Source organism: Mobula hypostoma, chromosome 4, assembly GCF_963921235.1.
Source record: "Mobula hypostoma chromosome 4, sMobHyp1.1, whole genome shotgun sequence".
NCBI classification, from domain to species: domain Eukaryota; kingdom Metazoa; phylum Chordata; class Chondrichthyes; order Myliobatiformes; family Myliobatidae; genus Mobula; species Mobula hypostoma.
The window spans coordinates 29598335-29613243 of NC_086100.1; the positions used below are offsets into that span (position 1 = coordinate 29598335).

The 14909-nt window shown below is 43.3% G+C and overlaps 1 protein-coding gene across 1 annotated transcript in view; it reads right to left on the minus strand.

The window, feature by feature from the left end:
• nyap2a (neuronal tyrosine-phosphorylated phosphoinositide-3-kinase adaptor 2a) overlaps nucleotides 1-14909 on the minus strand; it is a 219428-nt gene that overhangs the window by 40972 nt on the left and 163547 nt on the right. The window lies entirely within an intron of this gene.

Consider the following 14909-nt stretch of genomic DNA (forward strand, 5'->3'; position numbering starts at 1 on the left):
TGCCCTGTGATCTACCTGACCCTTTGTGTAGTTTCACTACACATTGCAACTAGTTGTATACCAACTGCCCCATCACTCTGGTTCCCATCCCCCCGGCAAATTAGTTTAAACCTCCCCTACAGCTCTAGAAAATCTACCTGCAATGATATTGGTCCCCCTTAGACTCAGGTGTAGCCTGTCCATTTTGTCCAGTCATTCCTTTCCCAGAAGAGATCCCAATGATCCAGAAATCTGAAACTCTACCCCCCGCTCCAATTTTTCAGCCACACATTCATCTACCAAATCATTATTTTCTTGTTTTTGGTGGCATGTGGCACGGGCAGATTACTACCCTGCAGGTCCTGCTTTTCAGCTTTCTGCCTAATTCCCTGTATTGTTTCTTCAGGACCTCCCTTTTCCTACCTATGTCATAGATTCCAATATGTACCATGACTTGTGGCTGTTTATCCTCCTCCTTTAAAAACCTATAGACTAAGAAATCCCTAGCACATGGCAGGCATCATACCATCTTTCACATCCACATAATCTGCCTTCTACTCCTCTAATTATGGAATCCCTATTGCTACTGCACTCCTCTTCTCCCCGCTTCCCTTCTGAGCCACAGAGCCAGTCACAGTGTCAGAGACCTGGTCACTGCAGCTTCCCCCTGGTAGGTTGTTCCCCCCCACCCCCCAACAGTATCCAAAGTGGAACTATAGGACTCATTAAAGCATACTAAGCCAATACAATAAATGATACTCACAAAGTAACAGGAAAGCTGATACCAAAATTCAGAATGGGTTAACAATGATGTTGTTAGCTTGATCTTGCAGCACACAGCGATGCACCATTTCAGTCTGGACTCGGGCCAAGAGAACAAGCATCATACAAGCTTTGTCTAAATGGTTAGAATTCAAAATACTTCAGGGAACTGAAGAGAATGAAATAAAATTGCAATCTTGATACCTGGCATGAAATCTGAAAGCATTTAACCCATCACTGAAATCAAGATCGAAGGCAGATGGCATATGGGAGCAAAGTCCTTTAGTGTGAAGGTATCGTGATAGTCTTGTGGGGGCTGCAATTCTTTGATGAGAGATCAAGTTTAGTGCAGGACCATAATGGACAGAATGCATCTGCAAACAATCGGGTTATGGTTTCAAGAAGCCAGGAAAAAGCATGCATCACGCAAAATTAAAGATGATCCGATTCAATAATCTTGAAACCATGATCATGCGCTCATTTGAAGCATTCCATGCGGGCTTTAAATTATACCGCCATTCACTATATTCCCGGTACCAATTATTCTTTTTCACAGGTGAGATGTATTAGCTGTCATGTTGAGAAAACAAGGTGCAACCTTTTTGTAAGCTCAGTGGTAGAAATGTTCGTATACAATAGACAATAGACAATAGGAGCAGGAGTAGGCCATTTGGCCCTTCGAGCCAGCACCGCCATTCACTGTGATCATGGCTGATCATCCACAATCAGTATCCAGTTCCTGCCTTATCCCCATAACCTTTGATTCCGCTATCTTTAAGAGCTCTAACCATCAGCCATGATCACAGTGAATGGCGGTGCTGGCTCAAAGGGCCAAATGGCCTACTCCTGCACCTATTGTCTATTGTCTCTTTCTTGAAAACATCCTGAGACTTGGCCTCCACTGCCTTCTGGGGCAGAGCATTCCACATATCCACCTCTCTCTGGGTGAAAAAATTTTTCCTCAACTCCGTCCTAAATGGCCTACCTCTTATTCTTAAACTGTGGCCTTTGGTTCTGGACTCACCCATCAGCGGGAACATGCTTCCTGCCTCCAGCGTGTCCAATCCCTTAATAATCTTATATGTTTCAATAAGATCCCCTCTCAGCCTTCTAAATTCCAGAGTATACAAGCCCAGTCACTCCAATCTTTCGACATATAACAGTCCTGCCATCCTGGGAATTAACCTTGTGAGCCTTCTCCCTCAATAGCAAGAATGTCCTTCCTCAAATTTGGAGACCAAAACTGAACACTGTACTCCAGGTGCGGTCTCACCAGGGCCCTGTACAGCTGCAGAAGGACCTCTTTGCTCTTGTACTCAATTCCCCCTGTTATGAAGGCCAGCATGCCATTAGCTTTCTTCATAGCCTGCTGTACTTGCATGCTTGCTTTCAGTGACTGATGTACAAGAACACCTAGATCTCATTGTACTTCCCCTTTTCCTAACTTGACTCCATTTAGATAATAATCTGCCTTCTTGTTCTTACCACCAAAGTGGATAACTTCACATTTATCCACATTAAACTGCATCTGCCATGCATCTGCCCACTCACCCAGCCTGTCCAAGTCACCCTGCATTCTCATAACAACCTCCTCACATTTCACATTGCCACCCAGCTTTGTGTCATCGGCAAATTTGCTAATGTTACTTTTAATTCCCTCATCTAAATCATTAACATATATTGTAAACAGCTGCGGTCCCAGCACTGAACCCTGCGGTACCCCACTGGTCACCGCCTGCCATTCCGAAAGGGACCCATTAATCGCTACTCTTTGTTTTCTGTCAACCAGCCAATTTTCAATAGTGGAGGATGAGGGCAATAATATTTATATGTGGGCAACATCAGCTGCTTTCACTTTCTAACTTGAACACTTTGCCAACCAACATTAGTCAACTCTCTTTGAACAGCGGGACCTTGGATTTTTAGAGGCTGAATTACCTGGTGAATAGTAACACCTACATCAGGCTGCTGTTTATTGATTACAGCTCAGCATTCAACACAATCATAGGGAGATAGTCTGTATGGATTCGGAATAGCATCTCCTGCTTGACGACAATCAACACTGGTGCACCTCAAGGATATATGCTTAGCCCAGTGCTCTAATCTCTCAAAACCCATGAGTGTGTGGCTAGGCACAGGCCAAACATTATCTATAAATTTGCTAATGACTCAACTAATTTCAGGTGGTGACGAGAAGGTGTACAGGAGATAAATCAGCTGGTTGCGTTGTGTCACAGCAAAAACACAAGGAACTGATCATGGACTAGAGGAAGTGGAAGTCGAGGAGACACACACCTGTCCTCGTCGAGGGATCAGTAGCAGAAAGGGTGAGCCGTTTCAGTCCCCTGGGTGTCAACATCTCTGAAGATCTATCCTGAGCCCAATATATTGATGCCATTATAAAAAAAGCACACCAGTGGCTATATTTGATTAGGAGCTTGAGAAGAATTGATATGTCACCAAGGACACTCACATGTTTCTATAGATGTACTGTGGAGAGCATTCTAACTGGTTACATCACCATGTGGAATGGAGGGGCCACTGCACTGGATTGGAAAAAGCTACAGAAAGTTGTAAACTCAGCCAGCTCCACCATGGACACTAGCCTTCCCAATATCAAGGACACCTTCGAAAAGCAGTACCGCAGAAAGGTAGCATCCATCACTGAGGAACTGATCATCCAGGACATGCCCTCTTCCCATGCTACTGTCGAGGGGGAGGTTTATGAGCCTGAAGGCACATACTCAATATTTGAGGAGAAACCTCTTCGTCTCTGCCGTCAGATTTCTGAATGGACAATGAATTCATGAACACTACCTCACTTATTCCCATCTCTTTTTTGTACTACTAATTTATTTATTTTTAATATATATACTTATTGCAATCTATAGTTTTTTAAATATTATGTACTGACATACTCCAGTCACATTAAATCTGAATCTGATTCTGATTCTAATTCATTCATCTTGGTGCTACAGAAATAGGAAGCCTTTAAAAATTACACATGATTATAGCAGTGCTGAGCCAGAGCAACTGTTTTCATTTCTGGAGAGCTCCAGAGCAGTGCAGTCTGCAAAGAGGAGTAGAACATTTTTTAGATGGCATCTTTCATCGCTTTGAGGTGTTTATGCCAGTAAAGTATTGGTGTTGGGCATATAGTATAGCAAATGAGCCTGAAATAGACTGGCACATGATACAGCGAAGATGGGCTGATGGGTTGGAGCAGATGCCAGGAAGTGTTCTACGTGGAAAAACTGAGCCATTATGAAAAGTGGCATGGCATGCAGGTTGGCAGGCTTCACAGTTTTTGGGATCCTGCTCTGCAGTCTTTGGTGAAGGAGGAGAAGGTTATGAGTGGTCCTGCATCAACAGTGGGCTCTCCAGACAATTGTTCCAGGTAGAAGGAGGAGAGAGCTGTGGAGGATAATGGCAAGACTCAAACCCCAAGGAATTTTACGCCATTTAGTGGTCAAGGTCAGCAGAGTCAAATGCCATAACCCATCACTTGCAGCAGAGGGCATAATTACCGCTCAGGTAGTCACCCCTATAAACACAAGAGCTCCTGCAGATGCTGGGAATCCAGGGCAACATGCACAAAATGCTGGAGAGACTTATCAGGTCAGGCAGCGTCTGTGGAGAGGAGTAAACTGATGTTTTGTGCGAAGCTCCTTCATCAGGAAAGGGCTAGTAGACATGGACAAGTGATTCCCTCACCCCCAGCACCCCCTTCATGGTGACTTACTTTGCAGCTGGGTGGCAAGTGCTGTGGCTTCAAGCTAGCGAGGCTGTGCAGCATTTTCTCTTTTTTTCATGGGAACCGCATGAAACAGGGAAAGGCCAGTGTTCATTGTCTGCTCCTAATTACCTCCCATCCTCCCATAGGTCAATCACTTTGGTGATCTGAAGTCAAATCTGACAAGGATGGCTATTTCTTTCCTTAACAAACACCTCTGACCAAAGAAGTCATTGTGATAATTCAGAGGTTTCACAGGAATCATTGGATGTCTAGTGATGAGACAGTCCTATTATAATACCAAACCAATCAATCTAATGAGCTTATGCCTATGGACTGTGGACACATCGTCTTAATATTGGGCGGCACTTAAGCTTTGAGGACCCAGGGCATCACAGGCAGATAGGGTCATAAAGAGAGTTTTTGGCACATTGGCCTTCATAAATCAGGGCACTGAGAACAGGAGTTGGGTTGTGATGTTGATGTTGTATAAGACACTGGTGAGGCTGAATTTGGAGTATTGTGTGCAGTTCTGCTAATAAAGATATTAATAAGCTTGAAAGAGTGCAGAGGAAACTCACACAATGTTATTGGGAGATCAGGACTTGAGTTATAGGAAGGTTGAATAGATAGAGACTTCTTACCCTGGAGTGCAGGAGGATGAAGGGAGATGCAGTCTTTCTCCTCTCAGGCTGGGTGAGGCTAGAACTAAGGGTCATAGGTTTAGGATGAAAGATGAATTATTCATGGGGAATCCAAGGGGGAGCTTTTTCACTCAGCGGGTGGTGTGAGTGTGGGGTGAGCTGCCAGTGGAAGCAGTTGATGTGGGTCTGATTGTGACGTTTAAGAAAAGTTAGGATAGGTACATGAATGAAGGATGTATGGAAGGCTATGGTCTGTGCAAGTCGGAGGGACTTGCAGGAGAGCAGGGTAGCATGGACTAGATAGGCAGAAAGGCCTGTGTATGTACTCTAGTGCTCTATGATTCCATAATTCTGTGCCTTTGATGTTTTACAAAAGACTCAGCACATTTTCATTCATGATATATTATATGTGAAGTTACCATTACTGGGGAGAAGGTTCTTGGGAAACTGAAAGGTCTGAAGGTTGATAAATCACCTGGACCAGATGGTGTACAACCTAGGATTCTGAAAGAGGTGGCTGAAGAGATTGTGGAGGCATGAATAATGATCTTTCAAGAATCATTTGATTCTGAAATAGTTCCGGAGGACTGGACAATTGCAAATGTCACTCCACTCTTTAAGAAGGAAGGAAGATAAAAGAAAGGAAATTGTAGGTCAGTTAGCCTAACCTCAGTGGTTGGGAAAGTGTTGGAGTCTATTATTAACCATAAGGTTTCAGGGTACTTGGAGACTAATGATAAAATGAGTCAAAGTCAGCATGGTTTCTGTAAAGGATAAGCTTGCCTGACAAATCTGTTAGAGTTCTTTGAGGAAGTAACAAGCAGGGTGGACAAAGGAGAGGCAGTGGGTGTCACTTGCTTGGATTTTCAGAAGGTACTTGATAAGGTGCCACACATAAGGCTGCTTAACAAGATAAAATTCTAAGGTGCTACAGGAAAGACATTGGCACTGATAGAGGAATGACTGACTGGCAGGATGCAGTGAATGGGAATAAAAGGGGCCTTTTCTGGTTGGCTGCCGGTGACTAATGGTGTTTCCCAGGGGTCAGTATTGGGACCGCTACTTTTCACATTGTTTGTCAATGATTTGGATAATGGAATTGATGACTTTGTGGCAAAGTTTGCAGATGATATGAAGATAGGTGGAAGGGTAGGTAGTGCTGAGGAAACAATGCGATTGCTGCAGGAATTAGACAATGGAAGAATGGGCAAAAAAGTAGCAGATAGAATACAATGTTGGGAAATGGACCAATAGTGCTGACTATTAGCTAAATGGGGTGAAGATTCAAACATCAGAGGTATAGAGGGACTTAGGAGTCCTCGTGCAAGACTCCCAAAGAAGGTTAATTTGCAGGTTGAGTCTGTGGTAAAGAAGGCAAATGCAACGTTGCCATTTATTTCAAGGGGAATAGAACATAAAAGCAAGGAGATAATGTTAAGGCTTTATAAGACACTACTCAGGCTGCACTTGGAATATTGTCAGCAGTTTTGGGCCTCATATCTCAGAAAGGATGTGTTGTCTTTGGAGAGAGTCCAGAGGAGGTTCACAAGGATGATTCCAGGAATGAAGGGGTTAACATACAAGGAGTGTTTGGTACCTCTGAGCCTGTACTCAGTGGAATTTAGAAGAATATGGGGGGGGGGGGTGGGAATCTCATTGAAACTTACCAGGTGTTGAAAGGTCTAGATAGGGTGGATATGGAAAGATGGAAAGGATATTTCCTATGGTTGGGGTATCCAGGGCACAGCCTCAAAATTGAGAGGGTAACCTTTTAGAACAGAGGTAAGGAGGAATTTTTTTTAGCCAGAGAGCAGTGAATCTGTGGAATGTTCTACCACATTTGCAGTGGAGGCCGTTCAAGGGTATATTTAAAGCAAAAGTTGATAGTTTCCTGATCAAAGGATATGGCGAGAAGGCAGGTGTATGGGGTTGAGTGGGATCTGGGATTAGGCATGATGGAATAGCGGAGCATATTTGATAGGCTGAATGGCTTAATTCTGCTTCTATGTCTTATGGTCTTATGGTCAAAATAACAAGCAGGATAGACAAAGGAGATTTAGTTGATGTAGTGTACTTGGATTTTCAGAAAGCCTTTGACAAGATCCCACACATGAGACTGCTTAACAAGCTATGAGCCCATGGTATTACAGGAAAGATTCTAGCATGGATAAAGCAGTGGTTTATTGGCAGGAGGAAAAGAGAGGGAATAAGGAAGCCTTTTCTGGTTGGCTGCCAGTGACTAGTGGTGTTTTGCTGGTGTCTGTTGGAACTGATTCTGTTTACATTATATGTTAATAATTTGAGTGATGGAATTAATGGCTTTGTTGCAAAGTTTACAGACAATGTGAAGACAGGAGGAGGGGCATGTAGCTTTGAGGAAGTAGAAAGGGTACAGAAGAACTCAGACAGATTAGGAGAATGGGCGAATAAGTAGCAGATGGAATACAGTGTTGGGAAGTGTATGGTCATGCACTTTGGTAGGAGAAATGAAAGGGTTGACTATTTTCTAAGTGGAGAAAAAGTATAAAAATCTAAGGTGCAAAGGGACTTGGAAGTCCTTGTGCAGGATTCCCTAAATATTAATTTGCAGGTGGAGTCTGTGGTGAGGAAGGCAAATGCTATATTAGCATAATTTTCAAGAGGACTAGAATAAAAAAGCAAGGATGTAATGTTGAGACTGGTGAGGCCTCACCTGGAGTATTGTAAGCATTTGTGGGCCCCTTATCTTAGAAAGAATGTGCTGTTAGTGGTGAGGGTTCAAAAGAGGTTCACGCAAATGATTCCAGGATTAAACAGCTTGTTAAACGAAGACCCTTTGATGGCTCTGGGCCTGTATTCAATGGAATTCACAAGCGTGAGGGATGACCTCATTGAAACCTATCAAGTAGTGAAAGGGCTTGATAGAATGGATGTGGAGAGGATGTTTCCTGTGGTGGGAGAGTCTCAGAATCGAGGGCATCCTTTTAGAACGGAGATGAGTTGGAATTTCTTTAGCCAGATAGTGGTGAATCTGTGGAATTCGCTGCCACAGGGAGCTGTGGAGGCCAAGTCTTTATGTGTAATTAAGGCAGAGGTTGCTAGATTCGTTATTGGTCAGGGCATGAAGGGATACAGGGAGAAAGCAGGAGATTGGGGCTGAGAAGAAAATTGGATCAGCCATGATGAAATGGTGAAGCAGACTTAATGGGCCTGATGGCCTAATACTGCTCCTGTATTTTATGGTCTTACAGTCTATATTGTCTGCTGTATATACCTGGTAGTTTCTACATTCCTTGGACAAATCATGGCCTCAAAGCACATGCCAGCAGTGATGACTGGAAGGGCAGGGAGAGGAGGGTGGTTGTTGACCAGAGGAGATCTGATTCAACAGTTTTGATTGCCGGTTAAGGTACAGAGGTGAGTGACGTAATGGGGAAATTATTAGGGCATCAGGTCCAATTCTGGGTGAGATGTGAAGATGGTTTGCTGTGGATTTATGAAGGGTAATCAATGATTCTGAGTGGGGTAGGTTACTGTTGGACCTTGGGAGATGGGTGACTGGGGAACAGGATGGTTATGAGGTGGAGGGGTGATGGTCAGATCTGAGGTGTTAGCCCATTCAGCACTGGGGCAAGTTTAGAGGGAGGGAGTAGTGGTCAGCTGCTGTTGACCAAAGTACTTGAGCAGAGGAGTTTGGAAGTCTGGGCTTGATGTGTTGGCATCATTCCATGCAAGGTAAGGGTTAACAGGTTTAGAGGGAGTAAATGGAAGAATCTTTACATTCAGAAGTTGGTTGACACCATATGTACACGTACTAGGGGCTTGTGAAGGCAGAGTGATTTTCAATGCTTAAGAAGCATCTAGATGAATATAGAACGCTAATGACCAAATGCCGGAAAATGGGATTGGTATAGCTGAGTCTTAATGGTTAGCATGTACATGATGGGTTGAAGGGCCCATTTCTGTGCTATATGATTCTATGACTCTATAAGGTTGGAGTTAAGCACAAAAATAAGCATATAGAAGTCATTTCCAGTGCAGTATTAATAAAACACTGCTTTCTGGATACAGTTTAGCCACATGTCGCATGCCAAATAGGCCTTTATAAATAGGCATGTTGCTCACATGTGCGTGAAGTGTGCAGAACCATCAAATCCCACTATGGCAACTAAGGAATTGCCATGAGCCATGTCTTCAGTGGGTAGGATCTTGTGGAGTTTGTCACCTACTGCTGTGCAGAGAGATTTTTCAGATGTGTTGTTGGGTGGTGTGTGTTGTTTCATAGGGCAAAACCTTAAATTGCAAGTTGTTCCCAGAAAGATGTGATTAAATTAGGTGTGCAGCATTCCAAGAGGAAAGCTGCACACTAAGTGTGGTAGTCATGGGATCAGCACAAGAGTAAAACTCTGTTAGAAGTACCTGAACAAGCTTCAGTCACTGTGTTAAATGCAGCAAAATAAAGTTGCAGCAGCTATTTTATCACTTACCAATTGATTTGGATCCAGTTGCATTGAAGAGGAGAAGCATAAGGGAATCTAAACTCTTTATTCCAGGAATGCTTAATTTAAATTCCTTACTTGCCATAGTGGGATTGAAGTTTATGACTCCAGATCAATAGCCCTGAACTCTGGATAGAAGTTCTTAAGCACTGAACTAATGTATCAGACCACCACACATCCTGACATCCAAATTGTGCCAGGCTTCTCCAAAACAATCCACACAATGAAAGTTTTGTTTTAAAGCTATTTTTAATATGTCATCTGTCAGCCTGTCTTTTATTTATTGCATTTAGCTCACATATGTGTGAAATTGTATCAAAGCCATGAGCCATGTGGATAACTTTTCCTGGAAGTTAGTCAGCTATTCATGTGTCATAATAGCTCAAGCACAACTAGCAAAGCAGATCTCCACAGGACCAAGTTTTCATTGCCAAGATTTCATCCACAACCACTAATGCTGAACAGACGATACAGAAATGTCAGGTGTCAGGCTGTTGCATTTTCTTATCACATTCTTTTCACTGAAGTAAGAGTGCAAGGTACTAATGTGACTATACATCAGGCTTGGTGCTACTGACTGTGAAGGAATTGCTAAGAAACGAATAGTTCCCCATGGTAGGCTCATTTAGAAGGCCAAAAGGCTTAGAATCCAGAGAAACTTTGCTACATGGATTCAGAATGGGCTTGCCCAGGAAGGCAGAAGGTGGTAGTAGATTGAGCGTATTCTGCCTGGAAGTCGGTGACCAGTGGTGTTCCGCAAGGACCTGTGTTAGGACTCCTGCCCTTTGTCGTTTTTGTAATTAGCTTGGCTGAGGAGGTGGAAGGGTGAAGTTTGCAGATGACACCAAGTTTGGTGGTGTTGTGGATAGTGCAGAAGGCTGTCATAGGTTACAAAGGGGCATTGACAATATGCAGAGCCTAGATGAGTAGTGGCAGATGGAGTCCAATTCAGAAAAGGGTGAAGTGATTCACTTTGGAAGGTCGAACTTGAAGGCAGAAGGCAGGAGGCAGGATTAATAGCAGGATTCTAAAAATGTGGAGGAAAAAAAGGATGTAGTGGTTCTCATCCACAGATCCCTCAAAGTTGCCCCACAAGTTGATAGGGTAGTTAAGGAAGCATATGGTGTGTTGGCCGTCATTAATCAGGGATTCAAATTCAAGAGCCATGAGGGAAGGTTGCACCTCTATAAAACCCTGGGTAGACCACACCAATAATATTGAGTTCAGTTCTGGTCTCATCTAATGTATTCATCTCATTATAGGAAGGATGTGGAAACTTTAGAGAGAGTGTAGAGCAGATTTACTAGAAAGCTGTCTGGATTGGAGAACATGTCTCATAAGGATAGTTTGAAAGAACTAGGGCTTTTCTCTTTGAAGGGAAGGAGGATGAGAGGTGTCTTGGTAGATGTGTGCAAAATGATAAAAACCATAGATCAATTGGACAGCCAGAGACATTGTCCCCAGGTGGAAATGGTTAATATGAGGGGGCATAACTTTAAGGTGTTGGGGGGAAAGTATAGAGGGGATGTTAGAGGCAGGTTTTTATACGGAGCGGTGGGTGAGTAGTATGTGCTGCCAGAGGTGGTGGTGGAGACTGGTACATTAGGGACACTTAGAAGATCTTAGATAGGCACATGGATGAAAGAAAAAGGGAGGGCTATGTCTGAGGGAAGGGTTAGATTGCTCTTGGAGTAGGTGAATGGGTGGGCACCACGCTATGACCCTAAGGGCTGTACACTGCTGTATTGTTCTATAATCTATATCATATAATTGCTAGCAATCCACTCGTCGTTGACCTGCATGGCATAAGACCATAAGACCATAAGACAAAGGAGCAGAAGTAGGCCATTTGGCCCATCGAGTCTGCTCCGCCATTTTATCATGAGCTGATCCATTATATCCTATTTAGTCCCACTGCCCCGCCTTCTCACCATAACCTTTGATGCCCTGGCTACTCAGATACCTATCAATCTCTGCCTTAAATACGCCCAATGACTTGGCCTCCACTGCTGCCCGTGGCAACAAATTCCATAGATTCACCACCCTCTGACTAAAAAAATTTCTTCGCATTTCTGTTCTGAAAGGGCACCCTTCAATCCTGAAGTCATGCCCTCTCGTACTAGACTCCCCCATCATGGGAAACAACTTTGCCACATCCACTCTGTCCATGCCTTTTAACATTCGAAATGTTTCTATGAGGTCTCCCCTCATTCTTCTAAACTCCAAGGAATACAGTCCAAGAGCAGACAAACGTTCCTCATATGTTAACCCTCTCATTCCCAGAATCATTCTAGTGAATCTTCTCTGTACCCTCTCCAACGTCAGCACATCCTTTCTTAAATAAGGAGACCAAAACTGCCCACAGTACTCCAAGTGAGGTCTCACCAGCGCCTTATAGAGCCTCAACATCACAGCCCTGCTCCTATACTCTATTCTTCTAGAAATGAATGCCAACATTGCATTCGCCTTCTTCACTACTGACTCAACCTGGAGGTTAACTTTAAGGGAATCCTGTACGAGGACTCCCAAGTCCCGTTGCATCTCAGAACTTTGAATTCTTTCCCCATTTAAATAATAGACTGCCTGTTTATTTTTTCTGCCAAAGTGCATAACCATACACTTTCCAACATTGTCCTTCATTTGCCACTTCTCTGCCCATTCTTCCAAACTATCCAAGTCTCTCTGCAGACTGTCCGTTTCCTCAGCACTACAGGCCCCTCCACCTATCTTCGTATCGTCAGCAAACTTAGCCACAAAGCCATCTATTCCATAATCCAAATCGTTGATGTACAATGTAAAAAGAAGCGGCCCCAACACTGATCCCTGTGGAACACCACTGGTAACCGGCAGCCAACCAGAATTGGATCCCTTTATTCCCACTCTCTGTTTCCTGCCAATCAGCCAACGCTCTATCCACATATGTAACTTTCCTGTAATTCCATGGGCTCTTATCTTGTTAAGCAGCCTCATGTGTGGCACCTTGTCAAAGGCCTTCCGAAAATCCAAATATACAACATCCACTGCATCTCCCTTGTCTAGCCTACTGGTAATTTCCTCAAAAAATTGTAATAGGTTTGTCAGGCAGGATTTTCCTTTAAGGAATCCATGCTGAGTTCTGCCTATCTTGTCATATGCCTCCAGGTACTCTGTAACCTCATCCTTGACAATCGACTCCAACAACTTCCCAACCACCGACGTCAAGCTAACAGGTCTATAATTTCCTTTTTGCTTCCTTGCCCCCTTCTTAAATAGCAGAGTGACATTTGCAATCTTCCAGTCTTCCGGAACCATGCCAGAATCTGTCGACTTTTGAAAGATCATCGCTAATGCCTCCGCAATCTCCACAGCTACTTCCTTCAGAACAGGAGGGTGCATTCCATCTGGTCCAGGAGATTTATCGACCTTTAGCCTATTCAGCTTCCTGAGTACTTTCTCTGTCGTAATTGTGACTGCGCACACTTCTCTTCCCTGCCTTGAGTGTCCGGTATCCTGCTGCCTTCCTCAGTGAAGACTGATGCAAAATACTTGTTCAGTTCCTCTGCCATCTCCTCATCTCCCATTACAATTTCTCTAGTATCATTTTCTATCGGTCCTATATCTACTCTCACCTGTCTTTTACTCTTTATATACTTGAAAAAGCTTTTAGTATCCTCTTTGATATTATTTGTTAGTTTCCTTTCATAGTTAATCTTTTCTCTCTTAATGACCTTCTTGGTTTCCTTTTGTAAGGTTTTAAAAACTTCCCAATCCTCTGTCTTCCCACTAATTTTTGCTTCCTTGTATGCCCTCTCCTTTGCTTTAACTTTGGCTTTGACTTCTCTTGTCAACCACGGTTGCATCCTTTTTCCACTCGCATGATTCAGAGTTTATGTTTACACTGAAAGTTACAGAGGGAGACCATGTTGACATTCAGCACTCCTCTGGCAATATGCAGGCGTCCATTGATGAGAAGTGTTAATGAGGAAACTTGGAAACCCCATCAATCCATGTGCTGCTATTCTGATTGTCTGGCAGAAGTGAGTGCAGCTCTCTTGGAAGAGAGAGCACTAATGGGAAATGGTCAAAAGCTAAAGTAGAAAGGCTGCAACTAGATCTGGGTCAGAATCAAATGTATATGCAGAAGGAAAATCATTATCATGATTAGCTTGCAGTCACTTGCAATGCAGTTGCTTCTCTGAAATGAAGTTGCAATTGTAGCTGCAACAAATATGAGATTTAAGAGAGGGCATCTTTATTGTCATTGATGTAATTGAAAACAGATCAATAGAATTTTGGATATTAGTGGAAATGGAGGTAACACAGGAAAATGGAGCTGAGATGGAAGATTAGCCGTGATGCCGATAAATAGTGAAGCTGGGTTCAAGAGCTAGAAGTCCTGCTTCTGCTCCCATTTGCAAAATGTTTTATTTAAGTACAGGTGTCTCTCTTATGGTTTGTCACTGAAGAAAATAGGTCTCCTGTCCTGCAACTTTTCTACTTTCCATGCTGACTCCTTTTTCTCTCAACTGTTATGTAAAAGAAATCCCTAATATTGCATTTCTGTCCGAGGAACAACTGGTTTCCAAAATCAGAAACTTCCTTCAGCAGCTGCCTTACCACTCTTTATAGGAATTTCCAACTGAATCAATCCTAGAAGAATACTAACCATTTGGTCAAATCATCCAGTTCTTTTTGCGTACAGAAACCCTCTGTTAACCAGGGAGACTTTTGGAGATGCTGGTCTGGCAGATATTCTGGATAATTTGATGTTATTAACATTGTAACATGCTGTCAAATCACCTTTTTATAGAGTAGACGTTAACCAATTGCATTTTCCTAGCAAACCAGTGAATTTCAAGGGCGCATGAGAATGGGGTTTCAGTGTCATTCATAGCATGGCAGCCCGTCCTGCAGCGTAACTTTTCTATGTCAGCATGCTAGTCCCATTTGCCTGTGTTTGGTCCATATTCCCCTTAACCACGTACCTGTCCAAATGGCTTTTAATTGTTGTAATTGTACCTGCCTCTACCACTTCCCCTGGCAGCTCATTCCATGTACTCACCACCCTCCATAAGAAAAAATTCCCCTCAGGCTCTCTTTTAGTCTTTCCGCTCTCACCTTAAATCTATGTCCTCCTGTTTACGAGACCTCCACCTTATCTATGCATCATGTAGTTTTATAACGTCATGGCTCACCCATCTTTATTCCAGAGCAAAACAGTACCTATCCAATTTTTCCAGTTTAGTGAGGAACACAGGCACCAGGATCTAGTCAGTTTAAAGGAAGCAGAGAAACTAAATTCCCCCTCACTGGTGTGTTATGTGCAGGAATGAG